Below are 17,754 nucleotides of genomic sequence, written 5' to 3'. Positions count from 1 at the left end.
ACAAGGTTTGGTGCTCCCGAGGGCCTGCCAATTTACCAGATACAGATTACGAAACACTGTAGGCCCCATGGAGTGTGGCTACACTTAGGGACTTGCTTCCAAAGAGCAGAGTATAGAGAAAAGGGGGGAAGTTAGCTTCACAATAGAGAAACCAGGCAAACACCTCCTCAGCCAGGTGATCAAGGTCAACACCAACAGTCATAAGTCATGGTAACCGCATGTAACAACTGATACGATGTGATGAGAATAGCAGTACAACTCCCAGTCTCATGAGAAAAACACCAGTCAAACCCCAAATGAGAGACATTCTAGAAAATAGCCAAACTAGTGCTCCTCCAAACTGTCAAAGTCATCAAAAACACGCAAAATCTGTGAAACTGTCACAGCCAGGAGGGGCTGAAGAAGACATGATGACTAATGCAGTATCCTGGATGGGATCCTGGACCAGAAAAGGGTCATTAGTGGGAAAACTAGTGAAAGACAAATCAAGTGTGGAGTTTAGTTAATAGAAACATGCCAATGTTCATTTCTTAGTTGTGACGAATATACCATGGTGCCATAAGAGAATACCAATGGAAGAAATGGTGTTAAGAGTATGCGAGAACTTTTGGCATTATCTTTGCAGTGTTTCTATAAATCTAAAACTATTCCAAAATAAAAAGGTCATCTAAAAAAAACAGGTGGAAAGTGAAAATAAACAGGGGCACTGCAAGGATATATAAGAATCTAATAAAAGTGGTTACACATAGGGGGTGGGAGCACGAGGTCAGGGGTGAGAGTTAGATTTCTCAATGTATTTTTTATATCATTTTGAGTTATGGACCATGTGAATGTATTTACTAGCTTTTAAAAAAAAGACATAACTCTAGGTCTGCAGCCTGCTTAAACATATTGAATGAGAATAACAATGACAAAGATTAAGCTTAGTAGGCAAAATGTTAATTTTTTAAAAATATAGCTCGTGTACTAAATGAGGGCCAGACATGTGGGTATAAGGTTGCCAGTTGCAAATGCACTCCCCCACAAGGAGCTGTTTGTGGCTGCCCGTCTGGACTGTTGGATTGTGAGTGTGAAGTTTTGAAAAAGCAATTTGGCTCTGAGCGGTCTCCAGAGAGTTAGCTCTTTTGCAAGCTTCTGGCCCTTCCTTTCTGGGTGCTGACTTTCCATGACTGTTTATGACAGGCAGCGCCTCGCATTTGCTCTGCTGCATAGATACGGTGTCACACAGGAAGGGTAGGATTGTATATTATAGATCTGAGTCCTAATAAATAAATTCAGAGGCAGATATCATGCTGTATAATGGAGTGTGGGAAAAGAGCAATAAAGATCAGGCAACAGAGTCTTCCCAGGAGGCTGGGGAGGAGGGCAGGAGTTGCAGAGAAGCTGAACTTGAGCCAAATGGTAGGAGCCAAAGATGAAGTTGTAGGCTGCAGGCAGTGGAAATTGTGCTAAGCTCATCTCAGCTGGGATCTCAAAGGCAAGACACTCTAGACTGTCTGAAAGCTAAAGAAATGGGTCACAGGGAAACGCTGTCACCTCATTTAAAGTCCAAACCAAAAGTCAAACCTTTAACCTGCACCACCACACACCCCTCTTCTTGTGCCTTTGACGTCAGACATTTTGTGGAACTTGATGGCAGAGGGAGTCTGGAATCTGAGGATAGAAACAATCTTTTCTTTCTGTGTAAAGTCCCCCCCCCCCCCTTGTAGGATTCCTTCTCCTTCTACCTGGATCCCTTCCTGTGTTGAAACTGTTTAAATGGGTAAGACTGAATGACCTCTGGGGATCTCTCCCACTTCTAAAAGCCTACAAAATACCTTTGTTTAAAGGGAACTGGATTTCAGAGCTTAACTCCCCTACAATGATCTCAGAAGACTAAGTTGGACTGGTTGGTGCAAAATTTAAAAAAATGAGAGTCACTGGCTCTGTTTTAAAAGTTAAAGACAAAAACAAGGGTGTCCTGACAGGCTGAAAATACCTCTGGGGCTTTCCAGGTCTCCTAAATGTTATGGGTGTGAAACTGGCCACTGGGAATAAAATGTGGAAACAGGAATAGATCAATTAGCTGAACCTTTGAGGTTCAAATTTCATGAGCTCTTGAGAGCTCTTTGGTCTTCTCAGAAGACAGAATATATGCAAGAAGCCGAAAGCTTTTTGTCCATGCAGAGTTTATTTTCTCAAACCCTGCTTATCCATTGTAAAACTAACAGTCTTTGCTGAAAGACCATCTCATGAAACATTTCAGGTAGAAGCAGAATATTTTATGCAGTTCAATCTCCCCATGAGGAAATCCATCCAAAGCTCAAATGATTCACACACAAAACAGTTCACAGAGTTGTTCATGTCTGAACTCAGAATTCTCGGGAGACACATTAGCTTGTTTGATAAACCAGAAAGAACAGTGTTTTTGTGCAAGAATTTTTAATACAGGAAATATGAGTCTAGTCTGTATCTCTCCAAGTCCATGTGTATGAGTGGGTTGTGAAGTAAAATGCCATTTATTGCCTTAAAACATGGTTGAAAGAAATTCACATGAGGTTGCTACCAGTGAAAATGCTTCTCTGATCTGTACTATGTTGAATAAATACCAAAAATGCACACAATCTAATAAAGATAACAGAACTAAGCGAGATGCTAGGCAACAAAGAATCCTCTCAAAGGTATTTCCCTGTGAATATCTTTTTCGGTGGTCCTGGATACACAATTTCATAATTAAAACACAACACCACACATCAAATTGTATAGCAAAGAGCACCGCCTGTGGGGAGACTCAGAACCAGTCTGACAACTTTTCTGAGATTAGAAAAGGAGAAAATATCACTTTACAGAGTCTACTTTTCAGAAGGGCCACATCAGCACTTTGTCGGGAGGAGGAGGGCAAGACCAGACAGTGGCTGGGGAGGGAGCACTAGGGGGCTCCCCCTCCCATCTTGGACCCCAGAGAACTCTTAGCTAATAAGGTCATGGCACCAGAAGACAATCTCTGCGGACCATTTGGATTGTAAATACTCTCCAAGGCTACCTTTTAGCAAAAAGTCACTTGGGGAAATGGGAACCTGAAATCCTTACTCCTCCCAAAGGGTGAATGTTTGAGAGAATGATCCTACAAGGCTGCAGCAAGAAAGAAGAGGAGGGGAGTCTGGAGTGCCCGGTTTGGAGGAAGGATGCCGCCCTCCTGAGAGCAAGAAGCCAAGAACGGGCTGCAGAAGCCGCTCTGCAGCCGGCAGGGAGGTTCCCCAGTTCCCTGGGGTCCTGGTCCCGGAGGCAGAATCAGTGGGAAGAAGGTGGGCGGTGGCGGCTCAGACCTCAGACAGGTGGTCTGAGGCTCTCACACTCCTCGGGTCCTCTCACAGAGAAGGGGGGCGCAGGGGCGCAGGGGAGAGGAGACCCCCGGCGGGCGCACGGGGGAGGGGGTGGGCCAACAGTTCCTTGAGCAGAAAATGAGGGCAAGTAGACTTCAATCAAAAAAAAATTTTAAACAGAGCTAATCATGACAATCTCTAACCTCCAAACACAATTCCAGTGATTCTAAGCTCGTGACTAATAAAATGCTAATTTAATGGAAAAATCCCTAGAGAAGCAAGCATCCCAAAAGACAAGTTCTAGGAAGTAAGCGCCTCTCCTCCATTAGGGATCCTGCTGCGGGGTTTCCCTCACTGGTGACTGGCAGGTTTTCCCACTGCTGCCCACTGGCACCCCACATTTTCTTTGCCTCCATCCTATTTTCTTGCTTTCTGAAAGCCTCACCTTTGTCCTAAGTTTAAAGCCCAAGATTAATTTTCTTAAAAAATGACCTGCCACTAAGCATGTAATTTTTATAAATGTCTGCCCAACACTAACAGCACCAAGTAATAAGATTCAAATCCCCAAAGCAACATTATTCTGCTGACCCCTCCCCTTCCCCCAGACTTACCAGAGTGGGATGTCCGCCAGGGAACTACCATAAAATGTGGGAACAGGAATAAATAAAAATAAAATTTTAAATTCTGTATTTCTGCCTGCTTCGCTTTCCTTCTTAATTTTAATCCTTTTCTTTTTCCTTCCTTTCCTCATACAATTGCAGTATTTCCTTCTTACCTAACTTTGTTTCTGGCTCCAGGTTGACGCCGCTGGTTTATCTATCCCTACCTCATGGGTTATCCGGGCAAATGGGTTGCCTGCGCCATTTGAGCAATTTCCCCTCTTGCCTTGCCTTATTGTATCTTCTGTGCCAGTGGGTCCTGCCCCATCAGGCTCCTCTTTGTCTTTTGTGTTCTGCACCGTGGGTTTCTTTCCCGGTTCCCTTGCAAATCCTTACCTGGTCTGTCACCCTCCCAGCATCGGCTTCCCCGGCAGTGTTTGTAAGGCCTCCGCACTACCTTCGCATTTCTTGAGAAATCTCTTTAGCCTTCTTTTTTGTTTTTTTTTTCTTCTTTCCTCTTTAGCCTTCGAATGCCCTGTCCTTCCTAACTGGCATGAGAGATGATTCGGGTGTCCTTTTCTTTACTCAATCTAAGAAGCTTTGGGCATCGTTTTTTCCCTTCCTGTTTGGTTCACTAGCTAGTTCTCTGTCTAAGGAGATCAAAAACGTTCCCCTCTTGGGTGTACACCTCCCAGTAGGACTCTGCCTCCCGACAGAGGAGGCATTCTTAGGGGGGAGAACAATCAGGAGCATTCACCACTGGCATGACCATTTTGAGGTGGCGTCCATGTGACGGGAAGTTGGAGTTTGCTGTGAGAGTGATTTGGTTTGGGAGAAAAGAGGGATGATGGCGGGCCCAGGACTATGCCTTTCCAGGGGTTCTCTAGGCCCATGGCAGCATGTCACTAACTACTGAGCTAAAAAATCCAGATGCCCCTGCACCCATGAATTTTTTTTACTCCCTTAGGGAAAAGAACATACTCTGAACCCTCCCAAGGAACAAAGTCAGGTGGCAGCTTCCCAAGTGCTCTGTAGTGAATCTATTCTAACATTACCAGCTCCCTGAGTCTCCTGACTCCTTTCTCAGTCTTATGTCAAAGCTGCTCTGGCATCTCTACCTCATTCCTCATAAGCCATGTTTATGTGGGCCCTAAACAACAATGACAAATCTGACTTATAAAGAAGCTTTGTTATAAAGTCAAAAACTATGACACAATCCTCTCAATTCTTCTGATCAGAGGAAGTTATAACAACTAAATATTCACTCTATATGTTTCTATTTTTATTTAATGGTCCGTAATGTTTCTTTTGAGTGACATCAAGTAATACAACTAGCCAGGTAATAAATCTCTGATACAGCATGGATCCATATAATAAACACTTCAAGCATTCAGCTTCTGATGTCTGGGATGGTGACTTATCGGCAGCCACTCCCCCTGCTTACTCATGAGGCTAACTCTAACTCCTCACATGGTTAAGAGGGACAGGAAGCTGGTGTTAAGGATGAATCAGGGACTAAGAGGAACAGAAATGACCCAAGGTTTTCAGATGGAGCCTTACAGAACCTTACTGCCCTTGCCTTAATGGGAAAGAGGTAATATACAGCATGTCATGGTTCCTTTACTCCTGAAATACCAATATCATGGTGGCCATGCATGATATGGGATATTTAAAATATTACTTGTTATTTATCTGGACTTTAAACTTCACTGAGCATCCTGTATTTTATCTGGCAACTCTGATAGTACACAACCACCACATGGCTATCAGGGTCCAAGAACACTATCCATCTGCTCTTGATAACCTACAAGACACCTATGAGAGATTCAGATTCCTTCCCAGTTCCAAAGCCAAAGGAAGTTTGTGAAGTCCAATTTTAGGTCATTTCCAGACTCAGTTTGGACTGTTTACTTCAGGGACACTGATTAAGTCATATATTACAAGGAAGCCTCCCATTGCCCCTAATTCAAAACAGCTGAGCCAGCTTCTCCTGCCAGCCAAGCCTCATGGTGGAAGCCTTGGGAGGGGACGGTGCTTGGGAACAGAGGGAGGGTGATGGGGGGACAGGTTTAATATTAAGTGAGGACATGTCTTAATGCTCTTGTGGAAATGCTCTTTATGGAGCATCAGGTTACAAAGCCTCAGTTAGGTGGGGGCGTGGGGGATTGAGGAGGAATGGAGTGTAAGGGGGCACTGGAGAAATCACTGCAGCATTTGAGGATCAAAGAATCCAGCCTGTCAAGTGCTATGATATTTTTTCAATGAGGAAACAAGCTCACATTTTTCCCCTGGGGGCTCAGAGACAAAAGCCAAGGTTCAACTAAAATTTTTTAAGACATTTTTTTAAGCCACAAATTATGTCTGCATATGCTTTGCTTCCACTATTCCTTCCCCCACCCCCTTGAAATTTGGATGGGGGGAGCAGGAGAACAGTGTATTTTGAAGCCACACTGGTAACAAGCAGTCTGGTGAACTTGACCATTTTGGAACGTACAAAAGCACTCATCTGGCGCCAATAAATCTGGCGAGTGTGTTCATTTACTTAACAAAGCTTATCATTCCAATGGTGAGGGATGTTTTACCTAAATCTACAAGGTGATGAAGGGCTGGCTATGGGCGCATACATAGCTCAGCCATGCTCCTTGTTTCCTGTTTGCTTTCTTTTCTTCCCGAAGCGTGTCTGTACCGTGAAGGGTTGAAGAAGAGAGTTTGGGGTTTGAGGATGAGCAGGGAGGTCAGAAGAGGGCACAAGGATGGGAAGATTGTTGCAGGGAGTGAGTTAGATGTATGTTCCCTCCCTTTAGCAAATATTTCCTTTAGCAAATATTTCAACTTTTGCTTTTGGAGAGACTCCAGCCTGTTTTAACTTCATTTTCCAGTAGATAATGCTTCTATGAATTTGATTGAACTAGAGAACAGAAATGAAAGAGAGTCAAGGTAAGCATGCTGAGGACTGCAATGTCCCGGTTCAGAGTAGTTCCGCATTCATGTCTGTTGACCATAAACATAACATTAGTTATGCCAGAGAAACGAACAAAGATAAAATCGAAATTCAATCTTCATATGGCTCCAAGGCAGGCCCTATATTTGCCTTCACATGAGGTTTACAATATCTGTGTTAGCCTGATTGAAGTTTGGAAACTTAGAAAACAGGGCTGCTTTTAAAAAGTAGAAGAGGGACTTTCGAAGAGGTTGCTTGTCAAAGATCCCAGCCAAGATTGGAGTCGGCTCTGTGCATTTTGAGTGCACATCTGTGAACACGGTACAAGAGCAATGTTTTCATTCGCTTAAATGCCAAAATAACCTCTCCCCCACGCCTGGCCCCTCAAGCCTTTCCCATGCCCATCAAGAAGATTCTAGAGGAATTACCATTTGTTAGTGGCAAAAGAAAAGGTGATGATGTTCCTGTTGTAGTCAAGGTGATATGGTGGAGAGGTCAGGAAGACCTGTGGAAGCAGGAAGTGGAGAAGCTGAACTAATGGGACCCCAGACCCCTTCTCTAAGAGCTAATGGGAACTCCGAAAGATGGACTCAGTACCATTCCACCCTCTACATTGTAAGGTTCTTTTTTCTTCTTTTCTTTAAACTGAGTTACAGCAGTACAGCTGTTTTCCTTTGGCAAAGGGCACAAACCTTAAGCATATAGCTGGATGAGTTTTCACAAGTGTGTGCTCTCATCTAGCCACTCCTAGATTAAGGGTCTGGAGTTCCCGAAAGAAGCATCCCTGACCACAACATTCCATGTGCAAGAGCTTCATACTTTTACATGCCAGAATAACTTTCTTACTTAGCCTGGCCCCAGGTCTTTCCCATGGAGAAACAGCCATCTTAAATGAATTATGATTTTTAAAAATTATCTTAATTTTGCAGTACAAGGCTGTGGAAAAACAACTGAAAGCTTTCATTTTCGCCATTAAGCCTCATCAAACCACCTACGTGATAATATCTTAAGAAACAGTCCTTCAGCCCCCCCAACTTCTTTTAAGCCTGGAAAGCAGCAAAGGCTCTTCATGTGAGGGTGTCAACATGAATTCTGAGCTTAGAAAAGTAGAGGTATAATTTGCTAGGCTCTCCATCCTTCAGAAGGAGGAAATGTCTCCCTCTGTTTACCATTCCTTCTTATTTATTTGGTAACCCTTCATTTGTCTAATCTTGTTCAATATCCAGGTTTTTAAAAATCAATCCACCAACAAAAGGCACCTAGGATTTGGAACACAAAATAAATATGGAGAGAAATAGCCCCGAAATGCTTCCAAACCTGAGCCATACATTTTATTGGCCAGCACAGTGTGTGAAATCTGCCAAGAACTTGGTGCCATGACCTTGGACAGAGTAGATTGTGTGTTAAGAGGCCCTGGTGGTTCTCCCAGATGTCTCATAAAACCTGTACACTTTCTGAGTAGCATTTTCGATTCTGAGACAGGCTCAAAGGTCTCCTGTGTCACACAAAACTGATCACAGGTTGAGGAACAGAGTTACATTTAGAAATATCTCCCAAAGCTTTATTGCTAAATGCTAAGTGGAACAGAGCTAAGATAGAATTATACTCTTATTAAAAATGGCAAGCCCAAAAAGGAAGGCAAATCTTAGGATAGAAGCTTTGATAAATCAAACAATTAAATTGCAAGCACTAATTAAATATCTTTTGTTCTTAAATTTGCTTATTTAATAGATATTTATGAATATTTATTGAGCATCTGTATTAGTTAGGATTCTCCAGAGAAACAGAACCAATAGGATATATATACAGATTTATTTTAAAGAACTGGCTCATGGAATTGTGGGGATGGTAAATCTGAAATCTACCAAGCAAGCTGGCAGTATGGAAATTTAAGTAAGAACTGATGTTGCAACTATGAGTCTGAAATCCACAGGACATGCCAGCAGGCTGGAAATTCATAAAGGGTTTCTATGTTGCAGTCTTGAGGCAGAATTTCTTCTGCTCTGGAAAAACCTCAATCTTTTGCTCTTAAGGCTTCCAACTGATTGATAAGTCCCACCCATATTATGGAGGGTAATCTGTTTTACTTAAAGGGTATCAATTGTGTTAATCACATCTTTAAAATACCTTCACAGCAACATCTAGACTGGTGTTTGACCAGATGATCTGTCACTGTAGCCATGTGAAACTGACACATAAAATTAACTATTAGAGCATCCAATTGTTTAAACACTGTGTTTGGGACCATGGAGGATATTCATGGAAGATAAGATACAAAAGCTGATTAGAAATAATTCTCCCTTAAGGAGATTAAAACCTAGTAATGTAGAGAATATACAAATATGTTCCCTCCTTTCTCAGAAATATCAACTAAATAGTCTGAAAAGCCCTTCCAAAGAAGTATTTTAAAATTATGATTTAAATAATGATTTTAAGTGATTTCTTGAACTAAAGGAAAGTAATGAATCTGCAGAGGCCAAAAATGTATGGAAAGCAGGGACTCTGGGAGGCTTTCTGTCAGACTCTGGTGACCTTGGGCTTTGATTATGATGACTACTCAGGACATGAGATAGGAGATAAAGCCCCGGAACCAATCAAGGTGAGGAAACAAATAGAAGACTTTCACATAAAGCTGGGATCACAATGATCCACATGTCTGAATTAGAGTAGACTTAGAAGTAAGCCCATTGTCTCCAGGGGAATATAGAGGAAACTTGGCATGGATGGAATCAGTCTTCATACAGGTTTATGACCTGAATACATACTATCTCAATGGAGTAAAAACTGCAAGTGGAGAATCTAGTTAAAAGTAATTCCAAGTTGGGGCACCTGGGTGGCTCAGTGGTTGAGCATCTGCTTTTGGCTCAGGTTGTGACCCTGGAGTCCTGGGCTTGAGTCCCACATTGAGCTCTCCTCTGGGAGCCTGCTTCTCCCTTTGCCTCTGCCTCTCTCTCTCTCTGTGTCTCATAAAAAAAAAAAAATGAAATCTTAAAAAAAAAAAAAAGTAATTCCAAGTTGTAATTCCCTCTAGGCAATTGACAAAAGCAAGCACGGAGCTTTTCTGGAGTCATCAGCCACTACTCAGGTTTCGAAGAATTCCTACAAAGTATTAAGAACATAAACTGATAGCCACAAATTACAAAACATATAAACACAACACCATGAATGAAGTCTATCAGAGTTAGACTTAGGGAGACTTCAGGTACTGAAATGATTGGATACAGAATATAAAAAAGAGTTAAAATGTTTTAAGAAATAATAGAATTGAAAATAGGAGCATAAAACAGGGAGTCATAAAAATGGAATTTCTAGAAGTCAAAAATTCAATGCATATGTTAGCTAGCAGATTAAAGACATTAAAAGAGAATTGGAAAGCTGAAAAAAGGATTTGAAAGGACACACACACACACACACAAACACACACAAAATAGATAATATGAAAAAGTGGCTAAGAAACACAGAGGAGTGAGAGTCTACCATAAGTCTAATAGGAGTTCCAATTATTTCAAGAGTTACTGAAAAAAAATCTCAAATCTGATACCCAAAAAGTCAAGGAATCCTGATTAAGATAAATAACTAGAAAAACATATCTAGGCACATTATAATGAAATTAAAGACATAAAAAATTGTAAAAACATCTAGAAAGAAAAGACAGGAGAGATTTTTAAAAGAGCAGGTAGTGATCAGCAGTAAAACAAAAGGCAAAAGCCACTGGAATAATATTTTTAGTCTGCAGGGGGAAAAATAAATCAATCTAAAATTTTTATACCTAGAAAACCTATCACCTTTCTATCAAGAACAGGTATGAAGAAATAAAGACGCTTTCAGACAAACAAAGATGGAGAGTTTAATACAAAGGAATTCCCATTCAAGGAGAAATCTAAAGGATATAAATCCAAACATAAGGTTATTAAGAGGGAAAATAAAGTAACAGAGAAGACAGGACAAATATAAGGCACAAAATAAGGTGATGAAAATAAAAGTAAATATGTTGGTAAGCAAAATAAATGTAAGAAGGAAATCTAGGTGCACACTGTTTATAGAGATTCATAAAGACATAGAAAGAAAAAAAAGACATAGGTTGAAAGCAAATGGGTAAAAAACATCGATTGAACATATAAACCAAAAGAAAGTTGGTATGCCTATTTTACTATCACACCAGCAAGATTCTTAGGGGCAAAAAAAATAATTACTAGTGATAAATAGGGTCATAACAAAATGATTAAAGTTTTGATACATTAAAAAGGTATCACAATTCTAAACTGGATATGCATTTGATATATAGAACAAAAATTGAGAAGATATAAATGCACGCTAATATTAGTTTTTAAGTGACAAGTGTTATAGGAGAAAAATTAGTAAAATGCTCTGTTAATGCAGAGGAGAAAGGGGATATTAGTTGATAAAGTTGGGAATGTATCGTAGATCCAGATGAGGGAGGGTGCTGAAAGAGAAATCTGAGTTCAGCATGATCAGATATTGATAACTACCTATATTCTTAAGCAGGAAAGTGACATGATGGAAGCAGTTTCTTAGAAAGAAATACAGAAAATCCAGCCATCATGTGCAAGATGAATTGGATGGGAGACCTCAATATCAGGCTGTAAGCAAACAGGGAAGTCACAATACTTTGGATTTGGGAGAAAGAGGACATAAGAAGGAAAGGCAAATCCAAGAGACATTTTCATGGACAAAAATCAACAGGAAATGCTGGCACTGTGCCTTTTGGTAGGTTATTTATCTTAGGAAGTGACTGCAGGAAATGCATTCCCCCAAGATAACCACATGAAAAAAGAGACCCAGATGCCAGCTGGCTCCTGAAAGACTCATCTCTATTAGCTTTAGAAAGTAAGGGCAATAGCCCCAAATTTATGGGTCACAAGTCACTCCCTACATGGGCCATGTACAGATGATTTTAAAACACTGATTGAATGGAGGATCATGGGAAGATTTTGTAGCTCCAGGACTGTTTAAAGATCTTTCTAAGTTTATTCACCCATGGTATAGGCAGGGCACATTCAAGCCAGACCCTGAATCACAGACTGCTTACAGAGATAGACTTCTTTTTTTAAAAAAATATTTTATTTATTTTCTCACAAGAGATACACACACACAGAGAGGCAGAGACACAGGCAGAGGGAAAAGCAGGCTCCATACTCCCGACATGGGACTCGATCCCGGGTCTCCAGGATCAGGCCCTGGGCTGAAGGCAGCGCTAAACCACTGAGCCACCCAGGCTGCCCCTAGAGATGGACTCCTAGATATACTTCCCTGAAAATACTTTCCTTACCTGAAAACAGTGTCTGAGAATATTGTACCCTCCCATCAGGCAGTCCCCGGATTCATCTTGAAGCACAGGTAGTATGGATGCTGATTCACACCCGCATCTTTATTTGATTTCTCAGTATTTACAAATGATGTTAAATCGAATCTCAGAACAAATGTCTACTAAATCACAAAGGTCTGTATTCAACTGGAAATAGAGAGTGACTGCCAATGAGACAGAAAATAGAGAAGGAAATTCACATGCATTGTGAGTCCATACCTAGCAAGCATTCAACTGTAAGGAGCTCGGAGGACATCTATGACCAATCTTCAAAAGAGGGGTACATCTACTATTTTTCAAGCAATAGTTTATAAGGTATTCTCAAATCTATCCCTGGATCAAGCAAAAGCAATGAGAAATGGTGGTGAATCTACCCCATATCATGTCCATCTCCTGACCAGTGGATTTTGCTGAATTGCATTTTTGACAACTGGCCATCAGCCTCTTTTGACATCATTACTTTTTAAATAGTAATGGAATTTGTTGGTTTTTTCCTGAAGGAGCGTTACTTATAAAATCATACTATGACCTCTTTATAAAAACCCTGGAAGAAATTCCCACCCTATGCTATTGTAAAAAATAGCTGCTCTTGTGAAGCTGGCATTTATCTTCTGAACACCAGATTGCATAATTGACCAAGTTTCCTTTTTACATTATAGCCAAGCATGTGGCCCATGTGAGGGAAGCATGTTGATTATAGCACACATGTTAGCCCTAATCCTGGCTTCTTTCTTATGCTCCTCTCCCATTTTCTTTCTACTTTTCTCAGATATTTCTGCGATCTTACTGTATTTTATCTATCCTTAGAGTGTGTCTTAAATCCTATATGGAAAAAAAATTGTATAAATAAGTAAATGAACTACAATGGCTTGAGGTATGTTAGAATTCCCCCCATGCAGTCAGGACAACATACCTTCTGTGAGATTTTGCCTAAAAGTTATACTTGCTAGCTTCTTTCTCTTCCCTGTTCTGCTGTTCCCACTCAGGAGCACTTCCTTAATGAATCACTAGCAGGATGGGCCCCTTCATGGAATTGTCCCCCACCCCAACCTTCCAATAACTGAGTCTCCCTGATTTTGCCTCTTCAATGTCTTTGAAGCATTTCTCTTCCCCACTGTCCCACCCTAGATCATCTCATCTCCACCATCTCAATCCCTTTCGACCACTACAGCAGCCTCCTGGAACCAGAATTATTCTATGAGTCCATTTTCCACATGCAGCCAACAGAGATCTTCCCCCAAATAAAAGTTGGACCATGTCATTTCTCTGTTTAGAATTCTTCAAGGATGTCCCACTGTCTTTAAAGTTTAAACCTTTAACTGGGCTTACAAGACTCTCCAATATAAAGACCCACCCTTCCCCCAGCCTCCTTCCTTCTTCCCCACCTCCCGCTGACCAGTCTCTCTCCAACCTACCAAACTTCTTGCTCACCCTCACCTTGGGCATGAGCCATTACTCCTTCCTAACAATTTCCCTCTGCCCCCTGTTTAAATCTCCTCTCAGCATTTCTTTGGAGAGGCCACTCATCTAGCAAATATTTCTTGAGGTCCTGCCAGGTACCAAGCATTTAGATTGGCTCTGAGGAGTGTAGCCAACTGGACACTCCGAAAGGCTCGCACAAAGACCACTTTTCCAGAGACACTCCTTCGATCCACCCACACTCAGTTGGTGACTCACTGGGCTTCTCTGAGTTCCTGCAGCACCTGTAACAACCACCAGATTCAGTGCTAGCTACCTGTGTGATGTGTGCCTCTAAGTTGTCTCTAAACTGCAGGCCTGGATCTGTCTTGTTTCCTGCAATATCCCCTGTTACTGGGTATCCCCTGATACTGAAACAGTATAACAGCTGGCTTTTAATAGGTGCTCAATAAACAGTTGTTAAATGAATTAATTCCTCTCACTGCTGCCTTGCAAAGATGATGGCTCATGTGGTGAGTCCTTTCCATTCTGCCTCTATTTGCCATAGACTCAGGTAGTGGGAGAAGCAGCGAGGAGCTTCACAGGGGTCCCCTTCTTAAACCATCATTGCAGGCAGTTTGGGTTCAGGAGTAACTCAAAATACCTCTGGCCAGAAGATATTTTTTGCCCACCAATTTTCATAATCATGTTTGTTTGAGAGGAAATTTGATCCAGATGTTTTAGATTCATTTACATTAAACTCATCACCACGTGACACCCTAACAGCTTTTGATGGCCATGCAGTCCTTTTTCACAAACCAGGCTGCTGCATTTTGCCAACTATAAATGAGTACAGGACCCTGATTCTTTGCACTTGGGTCCAAATTTAGCAAGGATTGGGGAGTGTGAAGTTTGGCAACTGTACATTCTCTTGTCCCTACTGAGGCATGGATGGGATTTTAAAGATTTTGGAATGTGGATTTCCTAATGATTCAGATGAATGTCATAATGTGATGATTCCATCCACCTAAAGGACAATGAAACAAGACCCCTCGTTGTCTTTGTAATTTCTTCTACTTTAAAAAGAAGTGGGAGGGAGAAGAGAAGGTAAGGAAGGAGTTTTGGAAGAGTAGACAATTAAGCACACATATGCTCACACACACATCCAGAATTCTTAACCTAACGATTCACTAACAGCACCAGGGAATTTAAATATGCTAGTCCCTTGGCAGGCAGGAAGCCAAGGTCCCCCTCCCCTCACCCCTCTCCTTGGGCTTTTCTCTATCCACCCCTCTCTCCCTGACATAAGGATACATTTTGGCACAGAAAGACGGCTCCTCATTCCATTGAAAACTCAACACTGCAAAACTAACCCAAAATGAACTGAAAAGATATTTGATGGCTCAGAAAATGTTTATACCAGGGTGGTTCTCTCAAACAACTGGGAAATGTGACCTCAGCAGAGTGTTACTCCCTCCTCTGCTCAGGGAGCACTTGAGTCTGTCTTTGCTCTTAACGGGTTGTCATCTATCCGATAGAAGGCTGTTCCCACCATTGTATTGGTAAAAGCCACAGTGTCTTACCAAAAGCAGTTGCTCATGAAATGTCTGACGAATGAATGGATAAATCCCCTACATTAACCAGAGCTTCTAGATTAGTGTACCACCCACATAGATACACACGCATTGATAGATCTAAAGAGATAAAGGGACATAGAATGAAGAGGAAATACGGAAAGAAAGGAAAATCTATTTCTCAAAAATCCCGTGAGTAGAACTAGAGAATTTTAAATAACTCAAACAGGTAGCAGCAACACATAGATTTGAGCATGCCTATCTAATACTCTTTCATTTTACTTTTTTGTTTCCATTTTTTATGGCTCTTAGGGGAGGCAAACCCCTGAAAATTGACACTTTAAGCCTTCTGATGATCCCACCATTACAACCTCTCCACAACAGGGAAAAGGCCATGCCTTCAACAGTACTAAAAAACAATCCACACACCTTTCAGTGAGGCAGGACACTTGCTTAGATCCAAAGTTAACGACGTCCATTTATAAAGGGGGAAAAGAGATCATAATTTTTAAAATTGTGTTTTTCCATGTGTGACTGGATTTTCTAAGTCAGCCTGAAAGCCACATGCTTGCAAGACCACAGCAGTGCTCTAAAGCAGAAGTGGTGAGCCTCTGTCTGAAAGGCAGGAACGGATGATGTCATCCTCAGCAGTTAAGGACTGAAGGGATTATGAGATCTGAAGTGGGATTTGGAAAAAAATCTCTGGTGCTGCGAATATTGGGGGACTGCTGGCTCTCTTCTCTGGGGCAAGAACGCCCCATTCTCGCCCCTTGGGTTACCGGGTCTGTGTTGTAATAACCACTCTCTTGGCTAGGACGGTGATGGGTTATTTCCTGTCAGTTTTTCCACTCCAAGTTTCAAGCGCTTTTTTCTGTGGAACTTAATTTTTTTCCACTTTTCCTCAAATCTTTTTGACAAGGTTTCAGATCATGAGCAATCTGAAGTGCGGAGCGATATTAAAAGAATGGTGCACTCGGCAGCTTAGGCTTTAGGATGGACAAACAGGGAGGAGAGATGGGGGCTGCGGCCAGTTGGGGGTCACCCCAACACCCTAAAAGGCTGCACAGCTGTGTTTGGCTTACTTGTGTGAGCCTGCAAACTAACAAGACTAATATTTAGATTATTTCGTTAAAAGGGAACATATTTGTGGAGCATCTACTATGTGTGAAGCATCCTGCAAGACATTGTGCACAATTTTAACAATGAAGGGCAGGTTTCTGCCACCAAGGCACTTTCCATCCAGTACATGTAGATAGGTATAGGTAGTATGCTTGGACCCCTGTTTCTTCGTTTATCAATTTTAAATATTTATTGACCCTCCAATGGAAAAGATGAACATGACTTCACACCTTTTCTTCCCTCCTCCTCCCAATATTTAATATTTACATTCTTATTCTTTTATTTGTTACTTTGAAATTCTAAACTTTATACAAAGTACTACCTCACTATTTCTTAGTCTAGCAACTTCACTTTGCATCTTAAACATTTATTATGAAATATAAGAATATAGAGAATATAACACTTATGTTACCTCATAAATATCATTTGTATGTACATTTCTATGCATCCATAAATAATATATATTATTGCCTTTTTAATGTATATAAGTGATACTACTATCCTGAACATTTTATTTTACAATTTGAATTTTCTCATTCAGTTTAAGGTTTTCAAAATGTATCCGTGTTAATAATACATGGAAGCTGTAGTCCTTTCATTTTCCCTGCTGCCTCATATTCCATGAACATACCACAGTGTCTTTGTTCAGGTCTTGTTGATGGAAAATAATAATAGCAATAGCAACAACAACATTGAGTGCCTACTAACTGCCAGGCACTATTCTGGGTACTCTGTGTTGCTTAACTAATGTGATTCTGTTGTGATCTCATTTTCTGTTGGAAAACTGATGTGCCTCTAGAGAACAAATCACATTCCTGAAATCTCGACTACCACTACATGACCATCTAGCTCCAGAATCCTCTCTCTTAACCTCTATGTAATTCTGCTTCTTACTCTAGACTGATTCCTTTAAACCATTCCAAACAATGCTGTAGTGAGGCCCTTTGTACTCCTGTGTGAGATCACCTAGGACAATTATTGGGGCATGGGGCTGGGGTATCTTCATTAGCTTACCTCAATATATTGCCAAATCACTCTCCCAAAATGCATTCCCATGAAGTAATACATTCACTTCAAACAGCATTCTTTGACTCTCTACTTTATAAAAATGATGCAATTAGCATTCCATTCTGGCTTCCTTCTTTCCTTTCTTCCTCACCCTACCTTCTGCTGATTACATTTTACAGAGTAAACATGGTTATAATTCTGTATAACCTCTGTTAACTTTTCTCTGCTTTGTCTGTAAGTTGACTCTAAAGTCAGACATCACTGAAAGGTATTTACACATTTATAATCATTTAAATACTGTTCAGTTCCTGGAAAACCAGGGTGCTGGAATCACATTCCCTCCCTGCAGGCCCCAGATTACCACCCTAGAGCCACATTAAGTAGAATGCTCATAGCATCAAGAAGTAATGGAGTAAAAAAAAAAAAAAAAAAAAAAAGTAATGGAGTCCTTTTCCTTAGATTTGGCTTTAAATTGGGTCATGTTTAG

The sequence above is a fragment of the Canis aureus genome, chromosome 9 (genome assembly GCF_053574225.1).
Source record: "Canis aureus isolate CA01 chromosome 9, VMU_Caureus_v.1.0, whole genome shotgun sequence".
Classification (NCBI taxonomy): domain Eukaryota; kingdom Metazoa; phylum Chordata; class Mammalia; order Carnivora; family Canidae; genus Canis; species Canis aureus.
Note: the sequence above shows the minus strand (reverse complement) of the source record.